The sequence below is a fragment of the Dipodomys spectabilis genome, unplaced genomic scaffold (genome assembly GCF_019054845.1).
Source record: "Dipodomys spectabilis isolate Male_0828 unplaced genomic scaffold, ASM1905484v1 ptg000314l, whole genome shotgun sequence".
Taxonomy (NCBI): Eukaryota; Metazoa; Chordata; class Mammalia; order Rodentia; family Heteromyidae; genus Dipodomys; species Dipodomys spectabilis.
The window spans coordinates 973,626-995,363 of NW_024870991.1; the positions used below are offsets into that span (position 1 = coordinate 973,626).

The 21,738-nt window shown below is 35.5% G+C and overlaps 1 pseudogene; it reads right to left on the minus strand.

Annotated features, from left to right (window-relative positions):
- Nucleotides 1–9,108: 9,108 nt before the first annotated feature.
- Nucleotides 9,109–9,205, minus strand: LOC122127857 (annotated as a pseudogene).
- Nucleotides 9,206–21,738: the final 12,533 nt, after the last annotated feature.

Below are 21,738 nucleotides of genomic sequence, written 5' to 3' on the forward strand. Positions count from 1 at the left end.
CAGGCCTTTTTAAAATTTTTTATTATAAAGATACTATACAGAGGGTTACAGTTACATGAGCAAGGTAATGAGTACACTTCTTATTAAGCATTGTTACCCCCTCCATTGTTTTCCCCCTACCATCCCTTCCCTCCCTAACTTCCCCGAGGTTTTATTTTTTTTCTTTAATAGTGATTAAGTGATAACAAAATTTCCCAAATTTCACAGTATTGTGGAATAAGGATGCGCATTTAAAGTCACAAGCTCATTCTAATTTTCCTGGAGCAAATTGTCTATCACAGTCTATAACATATAATGGTGTACCCATATACACCATACATGTGATCAGCAGTATGGGATAATTAGTAGTGGTTCGACCAGATGAGTGGGAGTTCTTTGTTTCTTAAGTCCTGTTAATTTTGTCATAACACCTAACATTTTGGATTTAGCATCCACTTATCAGGGAGACCACGTACCGCTTGTCTCCTTGCTCTTGGCTTACCTCGCTCAAAATGATTCCTTCTAGCTCCATGCATTTCCCTGAAAATGCCATTATTTTGTCATTTCTAATGGCTGCATAATATTCCATTGTGTATAGATACCACAATTTTTGGATCCATTCATCTGTGGTGGGGCATCTGGGTTGTTTCCATATCCTAGCTATTGTGAACAGTGCTGCAATAAACATGGAGATGCACGTGTCCTTGTATATTGGTTCCTGTTGTTGAGGGTAGAGGCCTAGAAGTGGTATGACTGGGTCATAAGGGAGGTCAATCTTTAGCTTTCTAAGGACCCTCCAGACTGCTTTCCAAAGTGGTTGTATAAGTGTACATTCCCACCAGCAGTGTAATAAGGTTCCTCTTTCTCCACATCCCCTCCAGCATTTATCGTTGGCTGATTTGTGGATGTGGGACATTCTGACTGGGGTAAGGTGGTATCTCAGGGTTGTCTTTAGTTGTATTTTGGATTAAAAAACAAGACCCCTCTATCTGCTGCCTTCAGGAGTCATATCTTGCCCGTAAAAACAAACACATTTTCAATGTTAAAGGTTGGAACAAAATCTACCAAGCAAACGGCCGCCATAAACAGGCGGGAGTTGCAATCCTAGTATCAGATAAAATAGACTTCAAATTAAAATTCGTGAGAAGAGATAAAGAAGGTCGCTACATACTAATTAAGGGATCTCTCTTCCAGGAGGATATTACAATTCTAAATATCTACTTGCCAAACAATGGTGCACCCAAATTTATCCAAGAAACACTACTTTCCCTCAAATCCCATATAAATCCAAAAACATTAATTATTTTGGATTTTAACACACCACTCTCTCCACTAGATAGATCAACTTGGCAAAAACTCAACAGAGAAACTGCAGATCTAAACAGCTGCATAGATCAACTAGATTTAACAGATATCCACCGAACATTTCACCCAGCAGCATCAGAATACACGTTTTTCTCAGCAGCACATGGAACATTATCTAAAAGAGACCACATTTTAGGCCACAAAGCAAACTTGGCTAAATTAAGAAACATTGAAGTTATACCTTGCATCCTCTCTGACCACAAGGGAATAAAATTAGAACTCAACATCAAAAGCCATCAAAGAAATTCTAGTATCACATGGAGGCTGAACAACACACTGCTGAATCACGAGTGGGTCATGGAAGAGATTAGAAAGGAAATTCAAATGTTCATGCTATTCAAAAAAATGAACACACAAATTACCAGCACCTCTGGGACACAGCAAAAGCAATACTCAGAGGCAAGTTTATAGCTCTGAGCTCCTACATCAACAAATTGGAGAGATCAGAAATCAACAATTTAATGACACATCTAAACCTCCTTAAAAAAGAGCAGCAAGATAAACCCCAATCCAGTAGACGGAAAGAAATAATTAAAATTAAATCAGAATTAAATGAATTAGAATCCAAAAAAACTATAGAAAAAATCAACAAAACAAAGAGTTGGTTCTTCGAAAAAATTAACAAAATTGGCAGACCCTTAGCAAACCTTATCAGAAAAAAAAGAGAACACACCCAAATAAATAAAATCAGAGATGAGAATGGAAACATCACCACGGAAACAACCAAGATTCAGAACATTATAAGGGAATACTTCTCAAAACTTTATGCTAATAAGTTTGAGAACATGACAGAAATGGACCTTTTCCTAGCAAATATTGACATGCCAAAACTAAACCAAGATGAGTTATACCAGCTTAACAGGCCCATATCAAGCATTGAAATAGATACAGCAATAAGAGACCTTCCAGCTAAGAAAAGTCCAGGACCAGATGGTTTTACAGCGGAATTCTACAAGGCCTTCAAAGCAGAGCTCACACTAATACTCCTCCAACTCTTCAATGAAATTGAAAGAGAAAGTTCACTACCGAACACATTCCATGAAGCCATCATAACCCTCATCCCAAAACGAGGCAGGGACTCATCAAAGAAAGAGAACTATAGACCCATTTCTTTGATGAACATTGATGCAAAACTTCTCAACAAAATTTTGGACAACCGACTTTAACAATTCACCCAAAAAATCATACACCATGATCAAACAGGATTCATTTCAGGGATGCAAAGTTGGTTCAATATAGGCAAATCAATTAATATTATTCATCACATCAACAGGAGCAAGAATAAGAACCACATGGTTATCTCAATAGATGCAGAAAAAGCATTCGACAAGATCCAACACCCCTTTATGAGGAAGGATTTGGAAAAATTAGAAATCCATGGAACATTCCTCAATACAATAAAGGCTGTATATGACAAACCTACAGCCAGCATTATACTTAATGCTGAAAAACTAAAGCCATTTCCTCTTAACTCAGGAACAGGACAAGGATGTCCACTCTCTCCAATTCTCTTCAATGTAGTATTAGAATGCCTAGTTACAGCAATAAGACAAGATGGAGACATAAAGTGGATCCAAATAGGGAAAGAAGAAATAAAACTCTCCCTCTTAGCAGACAACATGATCTTGTATTTAAAGAATCCCAAAGACACCACTCCCAAATTACTCAAGCTGATTCAAAACTTTGGCAAAGTAGCAGGGTATAAAATTAACCCCCCAAAATCAATGGCTTTTCTGTATGCCAACAATGAGAAAAGTGTGGCTGAATTTAGGAAACGAACTCCATTTGTAATAGTCCCACCAAAAATAAAATACCTAGGAATTAACTTAACCAAAGGAGTGAAGGACCTCTATGATGAAAACTTTAAAATCTTGAAAAAGGAAATCAACACACAACTTAAAAAATGCAAAATCTCCCATGCTCCTGGATTTGAAAGATTAACATCGTGAAAATGGCAATACTTCCCAAGGCTATCTACAAATTCAGCGCGATACCTATCAAAATTCCAACCTCATTCTTCAAGGAAATAGAAGAGGCAATCCAAAACTTCATATGGAACAATAAAAGACCCCAAATAGCAAAAACGCTCCTCAACAGAAAGAACATTGCTGGAGGAATATCAATAAAAAATTTCAAACTCAACTATAAAGCCATAGTAATCAAAACAGCTTGGAATTGGCATAAGTACAGACCTCAAGACCAATGGAATAGAATTGAAAACCCAGAAATGAACCTACAGACCTATAGCCATCTAACTTTTGATAAGGGAGCTAAAACAATAGTATGGAACAAAGACAACCTCTTCATTAAATGTTGCTGGAAAAATTGTTTAACTACTTGTAACAAACTAAAGCTAAACCCTTATATATCATCCTGCACCAGAATCAACTCCAAATGGATCAAAGACCTCGAAGTCAAACCAGACACTCTGAAAACATTAGTGGATGGAATAAGAGAAACCCTAGGTCTCCTTGGCTCAGGCCGAAATTTTCTAAATACAGACCAGGAAACACAACTAATCAAAGAAAGGTTGGACAAATGGGATTGCATAAAGTTGCAGAGCTTCTGCATTGCAAAGTACATAGCTAGCAAGATCAATAGAAAGCCCACGGATTGGGAGAAGATCTTCACTAGCCATACAACAGACAAGAATCTCATATCTAAAATATACTTGGAACTCAAAAAATTAAATCCCCCAACAACAAATCCTCAAAGAAAAAACTGCCCAATAAATAAGTGGACAAAAGACTTAAAGAGAAACTTCTGTGAAGAAGAAAGAAGGATGGCCAATAGACACATGAAGAAATGCTCCATATCCCTAGCCATAAAAGAAATGCAAATCAAAACAACATTGAGATACCACCTCACTCCAGTTAGAATGGCAAAAATCAAGAACTCTAACATCAAGAGATGCTGTAGGGGAGGTGGACAGAAGGGAACCTTACTTCACTGATGGTGGGAATGTAAACTTGTTCAACCACTTTGGAAAGCAGTATAGAGGTTCCTTAAAAGACTTCACATAGAGCTCCCCTATGACCCAGCAATCCCACTTTTGGGCATTTACCCTAATGTTTACAAACAAGACCACACTAAAGATACTAGCACAACTATCTTTATTGCAGCATTATTTACCATAGCTAAGATATGGAACCAACCCAGATGCCCCTCAGTAGATGAATGGATCAAGAAAATGTGGTATATATACACAATGGAATTCTACGCCTCCATCAGAAAAAATGACATTGCCCCATTTGTTAGGAAATGGAAAAACTTGGAAAAAATTATATTAAGTGAAGTAAGCCAGGCCCAAAGCAACATAGGCCCCATGGTTTCCCTTATTTGCAATATCTAGTATATGTATGAGTCAGATAATGTGATGTTAGGAAAATGAACCCTTAGATATGTATTTTAATGTTTTTTTCTTTCATGCTTGTGTTTCTAACGCATTTATAAGATTATTTCTTTGTTGCTTTGTATGTCCCTCCTCCACAGTATAACCCCTGCTTTCACTATATTTGATGTCAGTGTAACTTGTGGAGGAGATGGGGAAAAAAAGTCGTTTAAGGATAAAGGTGGACCTGTTGCAACAATGAGAAGTACAAGTTGTCATGTCCAAAATGAGCTTTACAACGTCGGTGCAGGGGGGGGGGGGAGAATGATTGGTATTGGGGGGAGGGAGGCTGGGAAGGGATGAGAATTGTAAACAAAGGAGGAGGCTGCAATGCTTGGTAAGAAATGTACGCATTATCCTTCCCATGTTCACAAATAAAATAAAATTAAATTAAAAAAAAAAGTATAACCAATTTAAGAGGTCAAATACATATTTTGTACTGACAATCATCTTACAGCAATAACTTGCTAACTAATTATGTCGGTATCTTCTTACCTAACATACAATAAGAGCTGAAAGCAGTCTCTTTTTCTAAATTAATATTGTAAATGCTTTGATTATGATGACTTTATTATTAGACAAATAATATGTACAGAAGGGTGGTTCCACTGAAATGACATGACAGACACTGATAAATAAAAACATTTCAACACAGTTAGCTTTTTTCAGTCTCACCCTCTCCACATTGGCAAACAACATTGAAACAGCACATGTACACATATACACATACACACATGTTCGCACATGTATACACACATATGCATGCATGCTAAATTCAGGGTTTATTGTACAAAAAATCCAAATAAAATATTAGTGATTAGGACAAATGATAATATGCCTTATTACAAAATAATACATAAACCATTACCACGCATGTTACATTTTACCTGCCTTTCCACATGTGACCACTTAATTTATTTTTAATTAATTAATTACCCTATTAATTAATTCATTTGTTTGGTGCTAATCCTAGTGCTTGAACTCAGGGCCTAGCTTTGTCCCAGAATTTATTTTTTGTTTCAGTTTTCTCAAGGCTAGTATTTTACTGCTTGTACCACAGCTCCATTTCTAGCTTTTGATTGTTACTTTCAAATCAGAATCTAATGGACTTTTTTTTTCTTGGTCTGCTTTCAAACCACAATCCTCAGATTTCATCTTTCTTATTAACTAGTACTAAAGACATAAGCCATCGGTGTGGCTTCTACTTTTTCCTCTATAGTTATCTAATGCCCATACTTATATAGTAATTTTAAAATGAGAGTATAGAAGCAAGATGTACAGTGATGATACTGTCCTGTCAGAAATTCAAGTTAGTAATGTAAATTTATTATTAAAACCATACACAAACAATACCATGATATAGTGTAAGAGAACTCACTATTGAACATACGAGCGTTAAGAGTTTTCTAATAGATCCATTATTTATTGGTACCCAACATTAGAAAAATGTATGAGGCATTGGTAAAACAGAAGTCCTTTGCATGACTACATACATTCTTTGTTTTTTTAAAGACACTTGCTTTCATCTAAAATGTAGGCCTGACTATTGTCTTCATGTGATTTTGATGATTGAAAGTGCTTAGTGAGAAAGTCAAAACGTATTAGTAGTCCTTAACTATCAATTCTCATTTTCTTCTTGGAGAATATTATGATCAAATCAATAGTTCAGAATCAGCAAGCAATACTTCACAATCCAGTGATTGTGCTTCCAGTGCAAGTGGATCACCAATAAGAAATCCTCAATACCAATTTCCACAAAGTTTTGTCACAGATACAATCTCCCTGCTTTCTCTAGCTGCTTTACTACCTTCTTATTCCTTCATTGTACAGGAAAAGTATGATTCAACTGATTTCAGTCAGATCTGTTACTAGAATTATCAAGGATTTAGTTTATTGTGTGTAATTTTGTCAAAGTTATATCTCTTTACATAGGCTACTAAAAATGTATTTACTAATTTCAAGTAAATACATAAATTCTATTTCCATCTCTTTTAAAAATAAATTTTTGTTTGCTCTATAAATTGATCAGAGGCATGGATTTTGTGGCTAGATAGGTCATTAAACATCTGTCTCTCTCTTTTTCTCTCCCTTTCTTGGTTCTCATAGATAATACGATTGCTCCATAATTATCCTAATTTATTTTGCTTTTATATTTTTGGTTGCATCATTTCACTTTTTCCTCTGCCATTTCCCATATCATTTATATAAAAGGCATTATTTCCTATTTTCTCATTCCTAGAATAAGCTGCACATGAAGACATCACAGGTCCTCATTTTCAGTGTGTACATTTGAATATGTAGGAACATCTTTCCTCTGCTCTCCATCAATTCCCTGCTCTCCAGTTAGAATAATTTCGAATAGTAAAATTGGAAAAAAAGAAAATAAATCATGATGAATAAACAGTTGCAGAAAATTCACCGGATATTTCTGACCAGTTCAACCAATGTGAAATATTAGGGAAATACATGGACACCTCATTCCCACTGGCACTCAAAGTCTCTGGTTAGGCAATTCTTAGGAATATGGGGAACAAGATGAAAAAGTAAGGAATGGTATCAATTGCAAGAAATAAAATTGGAGAAGGATCCAAGCAATTTTCTTCATTGGGCTGCCGAAAATATTCAGCTTATTACATTGAGGAGACTTCTTTCCCAAAAGCCCACTCATGTGAATAGTAGGGATGATGATGAGTATACCCCTCTTCGAGAAGCCTACAGTGGACACTTAGACATTATCAGTGAGTTGATGTCTCAAGCGGCACATGCAATAACTGTAGATGACTGATCACCCCTGCACAGTGCATATACATGGAATAATACCAGAGTGGCTTCTTTCTTACTTCATCATGATACAGATACCAATGCCCAGACTAAAGGACTCATTTTTTTTAAAAAAATTTTTTTGGTTTGGTAGTGGGACCTGAACTCTGGGCCTGGACGCTGTCCCTCACCTCTTCAGCTCAAGGCTAGCGCTCTACCACTTGAGCCACAGCACCACTTCTGGCTTTTTTTTCCTGCTTATGTGGTGCTGAGGAATCGAACCTAGGGCCTCATGCATGCAAGCTTAGTGCTCTACCACTGAGCCATATTCCCAGCAAAATATTTTTGTTTGTTTGTTTTTGGTTGTTGTTCTGGTTTTTTTTGGTCGGTTGTGGGGCTGGAGCTCTAGGCTTGGGTGCTGTCGCTGTGCTCTTCAGCTCAAGGCGAGCACTCTACTGCTTGAGCCACAGCGCCACTTCCCCAAACTAAAGAATTTTTGACACCTTTACATCTTGTTGCTGAGAACTGAGATAGCAAAGATACGCTGGATCACCTTCTGTTGAACCATTATATAAAACCAGGCCGGAAGAACAACATAGAAGATACTGTATTTGATATTGCCAAAAGGATAAGTATGTATCACTACCTCTGTGAAGTTGTGATAGGCTATACGAATTGTTTACTGAAGTCCTAATGGTTGGGTTAAGTTTCTTAAATTTCAAAAATGCAAGTCCATCTTTTGTGTCCCTACAAAATATTTTCACAATCCAAATAAGAGCAATATATATATTTTTTGGTCAGTCATGGGGCTTGAAATCTGGGCCTGGGAGCTATCCCTGTGCTCTTCAGCTCAAGGTTAGCGCTCTACCACTTGAGACACAGCTCCACTTCCAGTTTTCTAATGGTTTATTTGAGATAAGTGTACCACAGACTTTCCTTCCCAGGCTGGCTTTGAACCATGATCCTCAGATCTCAGCCTCCTGTGTAGCAAGGATTATAGGCATGAGCCACCAATGCCTGGCAGCACCAATATTTTACTGTAAAAATTCATGGATTCCGTGGAATTCTTCCAAGTGAATTGCCTGCCTTGGATGTCAAAATGTATTCAATATTTTTTGTATATATGTATAATAATTTCTTCAGAGTTTGTGATTTTTTTAATCAGAAATAATTTTAATTTATCTGTTGAAATGAGTAGTACAGAAACTAAAATATTTCTTGTGCTTGTCTGAAAAAGTATATTTTAAAATATTCTATATTATATGTTTGCAAAATGTTCATAATTTATTTTATTTTCTCCTAGATATACTTTGAATTCTACATTATTTTATAATATATAGGTTCATTAATGTGTCCTTTCCGATTGCATTCCATATAGAAACAGTTTGCTTCCTTTTTTCTAGGACTTAATATTATTTTTATTTGGGATAAAATGACAATGTTGTCTAATTTGAGAATATTTGTAAAGTTTATGCTATGTAAACGCCTTTCTGAGGTGAAGATTTAATACACTGATGTCAAACTAAATTATATGAATTACGTGTATTTTTACACTTGCAATTTTGTAATCAACTTTTTAATAACTGTTTTTCATTTCTTGCATCTGAAGAATGAAAAATATGGAATACTTCTCAAATTTTCATATTATCCTTGTGCAAGTGCCATGTTAAACTCTGTATTTTAATTTGAGTATACGTGCTGCTAAAGTGTGTAGTATCCTATAAATTTAAGTAGTTAATAATGCAATCTTTATACAGGTTTATATCTATGGGTGCCTACTTGTAACAAGGAAACTTTATTGTTCCTAACAATGCTATCGATCTTATTTCCCTAAAATTCTGTGAATAGTGGAAAATTTATATTTATCAGTCGATTGCTCACATTTGCAAAATTTTTTTGTCAATGACTATCTTAAGTCTTTTTATTTGGAATTTGATCGTACTCTCAATTATTTATAGATAGGTCCAAAGGTGATGGCTTTTTCAAGTACTTATTTATTCAACTGAATTAGCTTTGGGGACCTAATGGATTCAAAGTAAGTGTTGCTTAAGAGCTACTTCTAAACTTCTTAAGCTGACATTTTCCCAAATGAGGTGTTACAGGAACAAATGTCTACCTGAGCCTTTACACTTCTTCCATGTGGGAACAGCCCAACCAGAATATCTTACCCTGACAGCATAGATTGTCTTACTAGAAGAAAACTAATCTTGGTTACAAGAGATCATAGAGAGATGAACAGTTCAAACAGAACTGTTCAGACTAGAAGGTATTTTATCAAAATATAATTGTTTATTATACCTTCCATTTCAAAAGTAGCTAACGCCAAGAAAGTGAAAAAATTGTTGGTATGCATGATTACTTAATGTCCTGGCCTGTCTACCATCCAACCATGCAGCAACTTACACTACTGCCTTTTTATCACCCAATATTTTCATAGTTGCAGGAGAAGTGCATATGTTTCTCCTCATTATTAGGCATTAAATTGATAATGTTTTAATCACAGTGTTTCCTATTGCCTCCATGCTGTAAATCTACAAATGGTAAATCTTTAGGTCTAACTCTATCAGACACTGAAGTAGAGATAATGGAATAATACTTTAAAATAGAGTTGCCTTTAATACAGTAGCTACAACAGAACAATACAAAACGTGTGCTTTTTAATTATATTATATATAGTTATATATTTTATATTGATATGTGCTGATTTTATATTTCACACATTGAAACTGACTAGAATTAGTTGATAGTTTGACAAATAAATTGATATTTATTTATTCCAATAAATAGAATTGGAATATAAATAATTAGGTTTAAAATATATATTAGACTATAAAAGTATCAATGCAATGTTTTTAGTATAAACTTATGATACATTCTAACTGTTCTTGGTCTTCTGAATCCACATGGTAAAAAAAAACAATGTTTTCCTCTAATCAATAATGGATTTTACTCTGCTGCTGTTTATTGTTTTAATTCGCTTGTCCCAAACTGTTTTTCTCCATATTTCTAAAGCATTCCTACTGATTATGCCCAAATTTTGCTAAGATGTCTAAAAAATATTATTCTTCTGCAATACCCATGCATACTAGGGACCCAGGTCCGAGTTACCTGCATCATCAGATAACAGGGGCAAAACTTCTCACCAAAGCCCATGCAACATATCAACACAAAGTAATTGAAGACCCATCTCAATTTCGCATTTCCTATATTTCAGGGCACCAATTCCTTGAGATGCAGGAATTAGAAGTAAGCAATTGTGAAATACAAGGCTACTTAAAATGAAGGATGAGATCGCAAAATTTGAGAGAAAGTACTGTAATTTAAACATTCAACTTACAGATGACCAGCCCATATGAGTGAACAAGTTCACAAAGTGTCATAAGATTATTTTAATACCCCTCACCTATTATTAACGAAAGATTTTATTCCAACATAAGTGGCCCGAAAAATAGTTTCCGGGAGGATAGATCAATAATTGGTCTACCAAACCCTGAAATCTTGACTTAGAGCTCAAATGTAATTCAGAAAAACATTTGAAGCACTAAAGAGTGCTTCAAACACTGGGAATTCAGTACAACATGTTTCTGTGGTATAAAAATGTCACTCTCAAACCAATGATAATCTATATTTAATCTCCTGAAAGTGTATTCCTTTTCAAATAAACATTTTGAAATCACATTTGCCAAAATAACATTTGACAAGTTGATGATACTTAGTGACATTACAAGTTTTTCAAGTATAGGGAGCAAGTTACAATAGAGTTGAATTATTTACACAGCACTAATGCCAAACATGTTCAACCATTCATTAAAGTGTAGAAATAATACCACCCACAATTTGTGTTTTTCAGTAAGAGACTTCCAGAAGTGTGTTAAATAGATCAGCCTCCTAAATTTCAAACCCAAACGTTACCTAATAAATTTCATCATTTATTAAGGTACATTTAAAAAAAATCACAAATAGTTGCCTTATCATATGTTATTTTATGTTTTCCCTCTGTCTAACATAGTAAGAAATATGACTTTAAGACTTGAATATGGGTACTCATCAGAGATATGACAAACATAATATCTGCCTTCTATTTCTATCATATTCCTCTCTAGGAATAAAGTCAATTTTCTTCTTTTTCCAAAACTTATAGGTAATAGAAAATATTACTCCATGTAAAATAAAAGAATCACACCATTGTACAAAGCCATTTATAAAAATTCATTGTTAGGAATACATTCTAAGCTATTTTTTAACTTTCTTTTTGACTAAAGATTAATCTTCCAAATGGGTGAGAATAAAATCATGTTTAGGTGCTTCACGTCTCCAGTCTTGCAAATTGTTGCTGCAGATGAATGAATTATGGAAATATAAGCTGACATCAGTTCAAGAATATGCAGGATTGAGACTCCATGGAATGTATATAAACCTTTCAAAGTACTAATAGATAGTTTAACAGAATGACTATCAGGAAGTTGAAACCAGAGAGGAATTATAATAAAGACATAGAATGAATGAAAAATGAACAAGAGGTAAGTACAGCTAGAATACTCAATGTACACATATCATGAAGGGAGTGGTAAATTGGAAATAAATCTTGGAGAAAGGGTTGGTTGAGAATGATGGAAGGAGTGACTCTGATCTAGGAGCATTGGACAATTAGATGGATATATTTAATTGTAACACAATTGCACAACCTTTTAAAATTCAGTTAAAAAACACAAGAAACAAAAACACACAAAAATCACAACCAAACAGCAATCTCTAGAGAGTATGAATATGACCTCTCAAAATTTGAATCAGTTAATGAAGGGCATTCTTGGGAAAAGCAAACAAATCTGTTCAAAGAGGAAGTTTGGGGTAGGGGAGAATTTTGAACAGAATTAAATAAATTGTCTAAGGTTATAAATCACCTACATCTGCTCTAAACAGTATCTTTCTTCTATGAGTTTTCTGTCTGAACTGTATAATCCAGTCCTGAGAAACACTTGGTAGCTTGTGAGGTAGAATGGAAGAAACAAGATCAAGAACCCATTACACCACTGGAGAGAAAACAATCCTCTATATTTTCTCTAATCTCTCTTCACTACTCTTTCTTCAAACTTTTAAGTCAATTGATTTTGAATTATATTTTTCCTTTTTCTTCTGGCAATGTAATTGGTCAAAATAATTTCATTAAATATTATTTGTCATTTTCTTCTTTCATGCTGTTTAATTGGCCAAGTGAGTCCATTAAACTTCCCTCTTGCATTTGGTTGCCATGAAACAACATCTATGTTAATGAGGAGAAATCTAATGCTAAACTTTGTCTCCAGAAAACAGTCCAAGAGGCTCTAATCACAAATATTTGGCTGCATTATTTTTTCTTTTACCTTGAAAGACTTCTTCTGGCTAAAGTGCCCACAATAAAAAGTACTACATCACTTGTTGGTTCAATCAGAATTGTCTAACCTCAAGGATATATTTTGCTAACAAGATGCTTAGAAGAAACAAAAAATACTGCACTTTTATCTTCTCTCTTAAGATTCTCCTTAGATACTATATCAGAAACAGTGAAGTTATTCTATGCAAAATTATTTCAATAGATTATTTTTCTCTTGGTCTTGCATTAGTTCACCAAGATGTATGAAGGAGAGTAGAGTTAAATCACCCATACCTTGGAAGAAAGTGTGTGTTACAAAAGGACAATGCTTCTATGTCCTACTTCTATGTCCTTCTCTTAGCTCTTGCCGAGTTCCAATTAATCACAGCTTCTTGGATCAAGTCTAGTGAAGCTGAAGAGCCATACAGGCTCCACCACTGCTACATCTTCATTATTTCTCTTTTAAAACTCTTTAAGTTGCCTCATTTGGATGTGGAATTTATTTTCATGTCTTCATTCAATCAGTTCTGCATTATAGTGAGACAAATGTGCTCTGTAAAATCACTTTAGGGAGTAAAAATACTAACACAATTTACATCAAAAAGTTTTGGCCTCCCTTCACTGCAGAAGACAATACGCTTAGCTAAGGCTTCTAAGAAAACTTTTTTTATTAACTTTTCCATTTGCTCAATTCTTTTCTGAACTTTTAGGCATATGTAATAAAAGAAGTCTTCACTATTTCATATTAATAAGAATATTATTTTTGTGAGCCACTTGGAAATGTGAAATCATTGGTTTGAAGTGTCCAATCAGATTTTTTTCTGTGTTTCACTGCTTCACGTCCAAAGACATTGTGGAAAGTGTTACAAACAGAAAGGTGTAATCCCAACACCTTCTTTCATTGTGGAGGTCACTTTCTCCCTAAATATTTTGACTCAAATTATCTTTTTAAGAGAATTAATGTTTGATAATTAAAGGTAAATTCACAAATTTTGATGCCTTATTTTTTTAAGAACTTTTAATTTAAATTCCAATACAACCTTGTTTCAAACACTGAGAATATAGTTCCTGGGTAAGGACAATTCTCAAGGGAACCTACAGGATTTACAGCAAAGTTTCTGAGGTCTGATTGTTTAGTGTGAAAAAGAGCCATCTTCATCCACATTGCTCCCTCTCTACTAAGTCTCCTTGGATTTCTTTGCATGAAAGCCTATTCTTCCAGGCAATTTAAAATTTTTTTAATAGGCTAAGTTGTTAAAAATTTTGAACAATTAAATTTTACCTGTCATAACTTTAAAACTCTTTGAAATCCTTTATCAGAACCGAGAATTCACCAATCCTAATTCCACCTTTACCATCAAAAAGTTAACATGCTTTTTTCAGAACGTTATCAATGCAGCTATTATTTTCCAGTGGCTTTGTTATGCGTATATATAACCATATTAGCTGATGCTAAGCAAAATGAATTCCAAGATATGGAACCAGATTATTTTTTCATTTGTGGTGGTTGTTTTTGATGAACTATGTGATTTCTGTTTTCTTTGGGTTTTTCCCCTATGGTTTATCCCTGCTGTATTTCATTTTGTATTGTGTATACATTTACCTTGATTAGCGAAGGGTAAAGGAAAAACATAATGGTGAGACAAAGGACCAAAGGCAAACCAATGCAATAACAATACTCACAAGACATTATGTTGGAAATGTACATTACAACTTGTGAGGGGTAAAGGGGTGAAGGAAAACTATGAGAAAAATGAGGGAGGGTTATCAAGTTTGAAAAGTTATGATTTGATACCTTACAATTACTGTAACCCCACTGTATATCATTTTTATAATAAAACTGAAAAAATAAGCTGCATAAAATATAATTTCACTGTATTGGCCCAGTAAATAATATTCTTTATGTAGTAACATTTTAAAAATCAATAATATTTGGCATCTAATTTGAATTAATTACCCCTTCTTTATCAGAGGGTCATCAACTTGAATGTTATCCAAGTAGACAATATTTTCACAATATACTTGCCAAATTTTTCAAAAAAGAATAAATTCAGTACTTTCTCATTCTAATACAGAAAACAGTTTAATGCTATGGAAATCCATAACTTTTAAAAGTAAGTAAGTTGTTAAGAGGACAGAATATATGTGTTCTTCAAAATTCCTATGATTAATAGCTACTCATTTTTAAATTCTCAACATTCCTAAGAGATTCAAAACAGTACCTGTTTGCATGTTATGTAATTTTGCAATAGATGCAGTTTCCAATGGGGTATTACAGATTGAGACCTAAACAGAAAAATAGCCACATTCTGGTAGAGGATAAAACTGTGAAGCATGTGTAATAATTAATTCTTCAAAAGTAAGCAATTGTTTATGAGTAAGCTATTATAAATATGACCATCAATCCCAAGATTTATGCCATAAAGTCATCCTAGCCCAACAGTTTCCAACTTGTAAGGGACACCTTAAAATTCCTTAATTCACATCATGAATACCTTATCTCTATTTTGAAAAAATACTACACCTCTGTTAATGTGACACCCTTCTTGTTCTGAAAAGAACACAATAAACTGAGCTGCATCATTTTTCCTCCACTTGTATTCTTGAGATCAGAACACTTGCAAATATTATTTATATTTATACTTTTTTAATTATCATAGATATTCAGTATGCTAAGATAAGAAAATTATGATCCAAAGCCCACCCAGGAAGGAAGGTTTCTTAGAATCTTACCTCCAAAAATCTCCACGAAAGCCAGACTCAAGTGGCCCTGAGATTGAAGTGGTAGGACATGAGCCTTGAGCATAAACAGGCTCAGAGACACTGTCCAGGCCAAGAGTTCAAGCTCTAGGACGAACCAATAAAACAAAAACAAAATTGAAAACAAACCCCAATCCCAGCATTTTTCTCCATGTATACAGAGGCACGTAAATAAGGAAATGGCTTCCTGTGTTACATATATGAAGAAGAAAGAAGATGTCACACAATTACTATCTTCATACCATATTAAACCAAACCCTTAAAAAATTGGTTTTTCTAAATGTATAAATTAATGTCATCCATTTGTTGGCAACTGTCTAGATTATTCACATTAACATGGTATACATGAACTGTGCGAATTATCTATTAACTATGTTCTAATTATAACTCTTTTGAAAGAATAACTAGGCAAATAGAATGCCAGAATCATTTGTGATTTTTCACTTAATCCCTCTACTTAAAAAGAATTTTGTAGTATCCTATAGAATATGAAATTACAAACAAAACCAAAAAATATATTTTAAATTTAACTTCTAATTTAACAAGGTCTACAAAGTCCTACATTAGACGAACTTGCTATTTCTCCAGACTTAAGCTTTTGTAATCCTTCAACATTTATTTGGAATCCAACAGAATGAGACTTACTTACTTTTGCAAATTTTTGGATGGGAATCATGAGCTATCTTGCATCTATGGATGTTCTGTAATGATGAGAGCATTTAAAACACAAGTGAGAATATATATGAGTTGCATTCAATAGGAAACATAATGACAAAATTGAGCCAAACTTACAACTGTGTATTCCTTTAATGTTGTTTGGTTTGTTTTACTGAGACAAAATTATTCTACCTGGTCCAGGGAAGGTACCGTTATGTAATTCCACTCTCTAATCTCCTGTCTGAGTGCTAGAATTCCAGGCTTGTATCACATTGACCTGCCATATTTTCTTTATTTAATCTAGAAACAGACTAGCAATTCTGAACTTCTCCTATGATCTTATCCACTAGACTGACTGCTCAGACTGTTTATGTACTATTTTCAAAGATGTTTTAACATTTGACACTGGATATAAACATTTTCAGATGCACCAGCAGGGTTCCCTGACTCATTCCTCCATGGATCCTATCCCGTTAGTAATGATTGCTTGACTCTCTTACTATCTTTGGTCCCTACCTATGTAATATTCTCAACTTCTGGGGCAAAGTTCACTTGAGGGATTTCTAATATTAAAAATTATCACTTGATTCTAGTCTTACTCAGGACCTATTTTCTATTTTTTCTAACTTTTCTACATATTCTGAGAGCTGTTTCATTTGTGTATTTTTGTGTGCACCTATAAGTGCCTCTGTGTGTATGTGTATGTTTGTATGTATGTATGCAAAAACCTAAAGCTGTTATTCAGCAATCTTGCTCCTGACTGGTATTCCAGCTTTTGGCTGGTTAATTATAGGTAGTGTCTTAAAGCCTATACTGTCCAAGCCAGATACAAATTGAACTTCCCAGATTCCTTTACATTCTTAGGTTTTATTTTTCCAGGAGTATCAACTTTTAACCTTCAAACACTTTTGTGAGTGTAAAGTCAAACCTGTAGCCCAGATTTTTAACTCAAGAATTCATATAAAGATAGATGAACATTTACATTACATATCCTGAGTGTACACTGTTAGAAATGTGATCATAAACCAAGTTGTGAGATCTGAGGATTGGGGTTTAAAGCCAGCACAGGTAGGAAATTCCTGGAGACTTTTTGCTCCAATAATTACCAGAAAACTGGAAGTGGCACTGTGGCTCAAGTGGAAAAGCACTAGCCTTCAGCTGCATTTAAGAGGGACAGCCCCCTGTCCCATATTTCAATTTCCACGAACAACAACAACAACAAAAAAAAAGAATTTAAGAAAAGGAAAGGAAAAGAAATGTGATCTTAGCCACCAGGTTCATTGCTAGTATAATTCCTGTTCTCTCAGATGGACTCTTTTTTTCTAGTTAAGTCTATTCTTCCATATCTGACTTACATTGGAAACAGAATCATTCTTCCATTCTCCTTTTTGCACATTTACGTGATTATCAAGCGTGATTTAGAAAAGGAGTGGCCTCATGCTTCATGTTCCACTTAGGAGTAATGCTTTCTCCATATCACTCACATAAATCTACATACTGGAATTGGCATTATTGTTTCAAAGTTTTCTTATTTGTAGAGTATTCTATATTGTATTGAACACTTATACATAAACACAGAACTTCTTTTTCTCCTATAATTGCTATTGTTTCTCTTACGGTTAACTCATGTACACTTGGGAAATTAATGCACAGCACATAGACTCACAAAAAATGATCTGAGGACCTTCTTCCCATTTAAAATTCACATTAATTTACAGAGCACATAAGAAGTTTGAACAAAATGTTCTCATGGATAATGTATTAATAAGCAATTTAAATTGCATTTCTATTTACTAAGTTGTCTCTGAAACACGTGTTACCCCATGTCCCAAAGTGTCCTTGTGCTATTTCAATGAAGCCAGAAAACAGTCATTATTTTCTGTAGCAGCACCATAGATTGTTACTGGAAATAAGTGGAAGTAACTGTTATTGGACATGGAAACTGATCCCAGGAGAGGAATTGAACATGGAGAAATGATAAAGTTCAAGTTAACTATTGCTTTCCTTTTTACTGTACAAGAAAAGAATCCAAGGCTGGAAGGAAACTCTGTCCGTGACTTTTTTGAGTGTGTCCTTTACTCATATAAAACTTGTCTGTAAACATCTGGTTGAGAGTATTACAAAAGGAAACAATATGCCATTTGAAGGCCAGTATAGAACAAAAGGAAGTAACTTTGTTTTAAAAGTGTTCTACTGCAAAGAAGCAAAGATATGGAGGTTTTTAAGTGTCTTATGGATGGATGTTTCACTCCTGAGATGATTCTCTTGTTGCAGGAATCAGTTATCAATTCCTTTAGTCTGGTCATGAGTTTTCGATAGCAATAAGGATTCCAAAAAAGCAGGATCCAGTGAGTATGATCAGCAAAAGCAGCCTCTTCTCGGACCACCACTATTATAAGGAGAGTCCCAAAGAAATACCCAGGGTTTGTTTTGTTTGCTTGTTTGTTTAGTTTGTGCTGGTTCTGGCGCTTGAACTCAGAGACTGGCCCCTGTCCCTGAACAGTTGTCTTTCTTTCCCACCTGGCCCAAAACAAGTACTCCACTGCTTGAGCCAAAACTCCACTTCTGGCTTTTTTGGTGTTTAATTACAGATAAGTGTTTGACAGACTCTCTTGCCTGGGTTGGCTTTAAAATAAGACAATAAGAAAGCTAAGTGACATCAACTGTATAGACTTCTCTTTTGAACCAAGAAATATTAGATGAAGTTTATTATAAAGCTAATATTTGACAATTTTTAAAGGAGAGAATATATTTAGCAAAGAAGCCATAACAAATAACTCAGCGAAAGTAGGTGCACTACTAAATCATTTGGGAAGATTACAATTGACTTCATCATTCCTTTGGGGGAAACTTAAAGCCATATTTGCACTTTTTTGTTGGTTGTGGGGATTGAACATTGATCCTGGGCACTGTCTCACAGCTCTTCAGCACAACTTGAGCACTCTACCACTTTAGCTTCAGCACCACTTCTGGGTTTCTGGGGTTAATTGAAGATAAGTGTTTCATGGACCAGTGTTTCCTGACCAGGCTGGCTTTGAACCACAATCCTCTGGTCTCAACCTCCTGAGTAGCTAGGATTACAGGCTTGAGCCACGAGCACCCAGCTCATATTTGCATTTATGTGCACTTAATGTCACTATGTAGGCAAAGAATGGAAATCTGAACCAAATGATGTGACATTGCAGCTTTTCAGAAAAATTGAAGTAGCAATAAATATGTCCTCCTTTTCCATTTTGTTACATTAATGACTCATGAGTTATGGGACTCTTACATTAGCATCCACTTTCATCTTTGTAGGTGTATTTAGTATCAGGAAATGTTCATAGAGAAGTATAGAAAGAGATTTTTAGGAAGCAAAGGAGATCAGGTATGAAAGAACAGCATGGAAGAAGATACATTTATCACACAGAGATTAAGAACTAGCCTAGGAGATTTTGAATGCTAAAGGCAATGAGGAATAAGCCTAGTTGATAACTAGTTTTTCAATAACCAAACATGGTTCCCTAGAACGGTTTCTCCTGTACCTTAGTTACTATCATGTTTTTCTTTCCATCTGGAGTTATGCCTTCTCTTCTGTCACAACTGTTAATTAACCTTTGCCTTTTTGGTGTGATGACTAGCCAAAATAATTCCCAAATCTCACTTAGACTATCCTTCTCATGGTGACTAGCAGTGACCCCACTCAAAAGCCTGGAATCTTTTAATTTTCCAGTATTAATCTTCACCTTACATCTAAGCACATTCCCGGCATTAATTGCCGTGACCTAATGAACAAAACATTCTTTCAACACAGTATCCTAACATAGGTAAAGTACATGAATTAGGGACTATTGTCAGGTATTAGTATGGAAGGAGCAATTATATATTCCAAATATGGGTTCTTTATTTTGCATTTACTAACTAAATTGTTGTTGTTGTTGCTGTTGTTGTTTTGGCAGTCCTGGGACTGAACTCAGTGCTTGGGAATTATTCCTCAGCTTTTTTTTCTCTCAAGGCTAACACTCCACCACTTGAGGCACAGGACCACTTCCAGTGTTTCCTTTTCAATTTATGTGGTACTGAGGAATTGAACCCAAGGTTTCATGCATGCTAGGCAATCACCATACCATGAAACCACATTCCCAAAACCCTAAATGACTTTCTTAAAATGGCATTACATTTTCATTCTGTAATTATGTATCATAATTTTAGCCAGTAATTTTGGCTAGAAAAGTGCATTGAACACAGTACGGAGTCCAGTAAGGCTAGATGGACAATGCATAACTGTCACAGTGTAGCCAGGGCACAGAGGGACTTACCTCATGGTGCTGGTACAACAGACTGAGTGAGACAGCTCCTGACCCACAGCCTACCTCCAGAATGAGAGGGCCACCTTGGTTCTAACCACATGGGGATGCTGAGAAAGAGAAAGAAAGAAGGTCAGAATTACACTTAAGCCAGGTGCCGGTGGCTCAGTCCTATAATCCTAAGTACAATAGAGGCTGAGATATGAAGATTGTGTTTATAGCCATCCCGGGCAGCAACACCTCTGAGACTCTTATCTCCAAAGAACCACCAGAAAACTGGAAGTGGTGCTGTGACTCAAGTGGTAGAGTGCTAGCTTTGAGCTGAGGAGCTCAGGGAGCTGCCCCAGGACCAAATTTCAAGCCCCATGACTGAAAAGAAGTGGACTTCCCAACACAAAATGTGGACTGAATAGCACCCATTGTCCTAGGGAGCATGGCAGAGAAGTCAGGCCGAGCTTCCTGTCAGCTGGGAGTCATTAGTAGGTCACCGGTTTATCTGTGCCTCAGTTTCCCCAGCTTTAAAACTGAACAAAGTGAAGGATCCCATTACTCATGGGGATAGGATAATAAATAAAGAGATCCATATTTTGTTTCATAAGCCCATACCTGTTGCACCATTAATAATACACACCATCTGAGATCTTTCCGCGTATCTTCCTATCATATGCTCACGGAATTGCCAAGAATAATATCAGATGGCCTCTTCCTCTGTGCCTGTCCCTGATCCAGAGATCCCTCTGTATTAATCTCTTGTTTCCTCACAACTGTCCCATGAGGAGATTGAAGTCCAATGGTTGAGGCCCAACCCAGAGTTTCACCTCTGGTCAAGAATCTGCTGCCGTGGACTTAGTTTGTGCCAATCTGACTAAACCAATGACTGAACGTGGTGCTACATATCTATCATTCCAACTACAGAAGAATGGGCCTGGTGGCTAATGCCTGTCACAGATAGGAGGACCATGATCCAGCCCAGACTGAGCATATATTAATTCTCCATCTCAGAAATGCCCAAGACAGAAAAGCTTGACTCTCATGGTAGAAGACCTAACTGGCAAGCCTAAGGCCTTGAGGTCAAACCCTAATATACCAAAAAGAACCAGAGTCCCAGTGCAAGAGGCTCATGCTTATAATCCTAAGTACTCAGGAGGCTGAGATCTGAAGATCACAGCTCAAGATTTAAAATAGGGTTG